The following is a 5318-nucleotide window of genomic DNA, read 5'->3' as shown; positions in this document are numbered from 1 at the left end:
GAGAATTGCTGCGCGACACGGACACACCGACGCACAAGTATGAGGGGCTCATGTCCGCGTCAGCCCCTGCTGCGTAGGGCGACGCAGAAGTATAAATCAGCCTTTACACTTGCTATCTTTCGAGTGTCTGCCCACCTTCCTTCATTCATGTAATGATATTTTCCTAGTCTTTCCTTACATGTGATTAGCCACATGGTGTGCCCTTCAAAATAAAGTCCCGCCCCTGACTGCATGGATTCTGAGCTGTGCAGGAGCGGCTGAAAATTCGGCTCTCCTCTACAGGAGTTGGTTCTTCTGGTTTGCTATCGCTATGAAGAATCAGCTCTGAAAGCTTGTTCATGAACAACACATTACATTTGAGCAAACCACTGCCCCAACATGGCACCACTTTTTAACAGCTTCTCTCTAATCATGCTTGTAAAGAAAACAGTAGTACACTATTGTGTACATATCCCTTGTTATTTAGTGCTGGTTTGATTAAAACAATCCTCTGACCAGAGGAGAGGGGTGGCACAAGTCTTTAGAATTAGTCGAGGGTCTGTAGGCTACAGTTAAAGTTAACACAAACTGAGCCAAACTTCCGCACTGGTAGCTTTGCAGGAGTACAAACCCAACATGGTGAAAACAGATGGTGGAGAGGGCTACTCAGCTGCCCAGAAACCGAACATTATGGCTTTTGCTCAAAGACAATGCACGTTGTTCGGCAGTATGACAGTTCAAGTTTTTATTTTTCATCTGGGGCCCCAAAAAACTCACATATACACTGGAGCAACTTATATTCAGGACCTAACATTCAACATTCTTCATTTTCATTTAACAATTACTAAACATGAAAACAGAAGAAACAAAAGAGAAACTATCACTGTTAATGCTGAGCGTTTATATTGTAGCTCTTACTAATATTACAACTTCATTCTTGTAAAATCTAGAAATTCTTCTACATCGTGGCCCTGATACTTCGTTAAACATGATGCAGCAGTGTGAAGCTCAGAGCATTTTCTCACTAGCTGGCTTTCATTTCAACGTGATGTGCAGGAGGGGAGCAGGGAGCCTTTTGTTTCTTTGACATAGAAACAAAAAACTTTCTAAGCTCTCTCCCACTCGGTGCCATGTGGCTGTAATTATTCTGTCACCTTCTCAGTGTGACTAAACAACAGAGGGAGCATCGTGTGGGTCGAGGAGGCTCCAGACTAAAGATGTCCTCAGACCTCTGAGTGTTTAAAACGGAACAGAGCTGAAAAACAACAGAAACGTAATTCTTGATTTTTTTCTTGATTATTTTATAAAGACAGAACAAACTATTTATTTGCTTTCATTCACCTCTGATTTTGTGCATGCTATGCTGATGTGTTGACAATAACCCCTATTGCTCTTGGTGTATGAATCAATAACTAGTTGCAAGTAGTTGGGGCAATCAACATAATTAATAATAATAATACATTTTTTGTTACACACTTAACATCTGGAAACAAATCTCAAAGTGCTACAAGTCACGTAAACAAGCAAAAGTAAAAACAGGGTTAAAAACAGACAATAAAATGCAGACACTTATTAAAAGCAGAGTAGTTAAATAAAACAGATAAAAGCAGCAGGGGAGGGCAGATAAAAACTAGGGAAATGCCCTTCAAAAGAGAAAGGTTTTAGTTAATATTTTGAGTCTGGGGTCTGTGGTGCTCTCAGGTGGTCAGGGAGGGCATTCCAGAGTTGCGGGGCAGCAGAGGAAAATGCCCGGTCACCCATAGGGCCCGATCTACTAAAGGTTTGCGTGTATAAAAACACATGCAAACTTGATAGCGCGCGCAAAGCTGACGTATTAACCGGGAGCACCGAGGATTGCATCTGTCAAATGAGCAAAATAGCACTCGCAAATCATTTAGCATGTTTGCCTTCATGAATATGCAGAATACATGTAGATCATCAGAACACGCAAAATACTGGGAGGAGGAGATGCAAATATAATCATTTAGCACACGCAATGTGATTTATCAAACCTGAAGCAGATAGATTGCGCTGTATTTGCGTCTATATTTAGCACGTTTGAAAGGCAGGTGCAAACTGGCACAGCGTTACGCACACTTCGCTGCGGTCACTGTAAAGTTCATCATAACATCGCTTTACAACATTCCCGCAAAAGCTGGGCTTACAAGCATTACTAAATGTTTTAGTCAATCAAACCAAGATAACACAATAATAATAATAAAACAACACAAATTCAAAGCAGTTCAGCAGCACGGATAGCGACCGCATCATTATGACACCCACTTTAACTTTTTCAACTAATGAGAGCACAGTAGGTCACTGTATCAACAGATATAAAGTTTAGTAAAATTGGCACAGCGGCCCACATGTTCACATACAAACAAAAAATCAATATGAAGTACTCGGCCTACTCACCACTGTTTGGACGAGCCTTAAGGCTGATTTATACTTCTGCGTCGAATCGACGGCGTAGCCTACGCCGTAGGTCCGCGTAGCTCCCATACCTACGCAGAGGCCTACGCACGTAGCTGACGTGCACCTCCTCGAAAAATGTAACTTCGCGTAGAGCCGACGCGGACCGCAAGCTCTGTGATTGGTCCGCTCGACGGCTTTGTCTTAATGTGAATGAGCGCTCACTGAGCTGCGCCAGGCAGCTCTGCGGAACTCCTCATCTCGTGCTTGCAGCAGTGTGTTGGGGTGAATTGCCTTAAACATGTTCCCAGTTCCATTTAAGCTGGTGAATCTTTGGGACAGTTGCTGGATGATGATATCAGGCATTGAAAACGTTCACCCGAAAGTTGCTCCCAGAGACAGTGAGGCGACTGTCTTCATCCAAGTGACGCCTAACTTTTCTTGAGCAAGAGTGGCAGACTAAGCCTCATCAAATCGCTCTCTAAACTCCATCAAAACACTGATTGCGTTTTGGAGAAGAGTAGATGCGTTTATTTCATTGGCAGATCTTCTGTTTTTTCTCACATCATTCACCCTTTCACAGATGGCCTCCCAAATCGTGTTTCTAACGCTGAGATGTCTCTGCTGGAGTTCACCGATGTGTTTATTTCCCTCCTCCACAAAAACCTCCAACTCCATGTCTTCAAACTTCATTTATCGCTTAAGACCACTCTGTTCTCTCAAACTCTCCATGGTGACAGCCGATAGCACACGCAAAATCCTCATTAAAATAGGGCGGTCCGCACCACCTTTGCACTCGTTCATCATTTGCGCACGCAGTCTTAGTAGATCACCCGCAACACGCCCAGAGATAGCACGTGCAAAATTATTATTTGCACACGCAAATTAGCGCTCATTATTTGGGATCTTAGTAGATCAGGCCCATAGTGCGGAGCCTGGTTTGAGGGCAGTGGAGGCGGTTGGTGTTGGTGGAACAGAGGGTTCTTGTGGTGGTTTGTGGGTTCAGCAGTTCTTTCAAGTATATGGGGGTGTTTCCATGGATGCACTGATGTGTCAGCAGAGAGATTTTGAAGTCGATCTTGAGTGAAACCGGGAGCCAGTGGAGTGATTGCAGGATGGGTGTGATGTGTTCATGTTTATGCACTCTCATCAGGATCCTGGCTGCGCAGTTCTGGGTGAACTGCAGCCTTTGAAGGCTTTTGCTAGGGATCCTGATGAGTAGTGCGTTACAGCAATCAAGCCTGGAGGAGCCAAAAGCATGGTGGGGGCTGCCAACTAAAAGGGCTTCAGTTTTGGAGCTGTTAAGTTGTAGGAAGTGTTGGTCCATCTGTGTCTTTATCTCCTCCAGGCAGGTGGTTAGTGTGGATGTGGATGTGGGTGGAGTGACTGCAGAGGGGGTGGTGTCTGTCCTGAGGTATCACTGTTTGTCATCAGCGTAGTGGAAGGATATTCCATGTTGGCTGATGATGTGGCCAAGAGGGAGCATGTACAAGGTAAAGAGGGTGGAGCCTAGGTCTGACCCTTGTGGGACTCGACAGGTGACTGAGTGTGTCCTGGACTTTGCGCTGCCGATCGCAACGTACTCTGCCCTTCCGGTCAGGTGAGAACGGAACCAGAGAGAGCGATGGTGTTCTGAAGGCGGTTTAGGAGGATGTGGTGGTCGACCATATAAAGGGTTCTGTTTGGTCAAGGAGGATGAACAGAGATGGGGAGCCACTGTCAGTTGTCATCAGCAGGTTGTTAGTGACTCTGACCAGAGCTGAGTTGAGATGTAGATGGTCATGGAGCTAGGCGGCAACTACTTTCTCAAGCACTTTTGAGAGAAACGGTAGGTTGGAGATGGGTCTGTAGTTGGCAAAAATGTCTGGGTCTAGGGCTGGTTTTATGAGGTGGGGTCTGATGACAGCAGTTTTTAGAGCAGGTGGTACATGGCCGGCCTGGAGGGAGTGGTTTATGATTGTGGTGATTGATGGACTTATGGCAGAGAGGTTTGACTTCAGCAGGGATGTGGGAAGAGGGTCCAGGGCACAGATGGTGGGTTTCATCTTACGGATGATGCATTCAACTTCTTGCTGTGCAATGTTTGTAAAGTGACTGAAAGGATGAGGGATCTCGGGCTGCGGGTTGACAGGGAGATCTAGTGTAGTGGGGGTGTTTGAGAGAGTGATGCGGATGTTCTGAACTTTTGTTCTGAAAAAAGTAATTAGGTTATTGCAGTGCTCATTGGTAGTGTTTGAGTGTGAGGGGGGTTGGGGTTTAAGGAGGTGGTGAATGGTGGAGAAAAGCTACCTTGAATTACCTGGGTTTCTGCTGATGACTGTGAAGTAGAACTGAGATCTGGCATCCTTGAGGGCTTTGAAGTAAAGTTATTGGCGATCACGATAGGCCAGTTCATGAACGGTGAGTTCTGAGACGTTGGCCCACCACTCCTGGCACGGCCTGCTGTCGTCATTTTTCACAGCTCACCGTTGAACCATGGCGCTGAACGTTTGAATGTGACTGTCCTGGTTTTAACAGGGGCGTGAGTGTCCAGGATATTACTCATGGTTCTGTTGTAAGTCCACTGAGTTGTTGGCTGATGAGAATTGAATGGAGGAGCAGAGGTAGTGGAAGTCATGTGTTATTGAATCTGGCTTTATGTTTTTGATGTTTCTGAAAGAGATTTGATGCTTGGGTTCAGTGCAGAGGTACTGTAGTGTCCAGTGAGATGACTCTGTGGTCAGAGACACCCAGGTCGTAGGCTTGCAGGTTGCTGATGGGGGCGGAGTCAGTGATATATAAAACATATTCTATATCTAATGAGTATATTTTGAAACAAAACACTAACTAGGATGAACTTGAGAGGAATCTTTCCATGTTTCAATAGCTGACAACGACACAATTCGCTGAAAGTCGCCAGTGAACATGGTCACTCTTTAAACCAGAAC

General features: G+C 45.3%; 1 long non-coding RNA gene across 1 annotated transcript; it reads right to left on the bottom strand.

The window, feature by feature from the left end:
• Positions 1–709: 709 nt before the first annotated feature.
• LOC117828285 lies at positions 710–2424 on the bottom strand. The gene is made up of 2 exons (XR_004634379.1): positions 2395–2424; positions 710–1234 (listed from the first exon to the last, which is right to left on the bottom strand). It is a non-coding gene; the product is annotated as an uncharacterized LOC117828285 (long non-coding RNA).
• Positions 2425–5318: the final 2894 nt, after the last annotated feature.

The sequence above is a fragment of the Notolabrus celidotus genome, chromosome 16 (assembly GCF_009762535.1).
Source record: "Notolabrus celidotus isolate fNotCel1 chromosome 16, fNotCel1.pri, whole genome shotgun sequence".
In the NCBI taxonomy this organism is placed as follows: Eukaryota; Metazoa; Chordata; class Actinopteri; order Labriformes; family Labridae; genus Notolabrus; species Notolabrus celidotus.
Note: the sequence above shows the minus strand (reverse complement) of the source record. Positions and strands in the feature narration are given on the sequence as shown.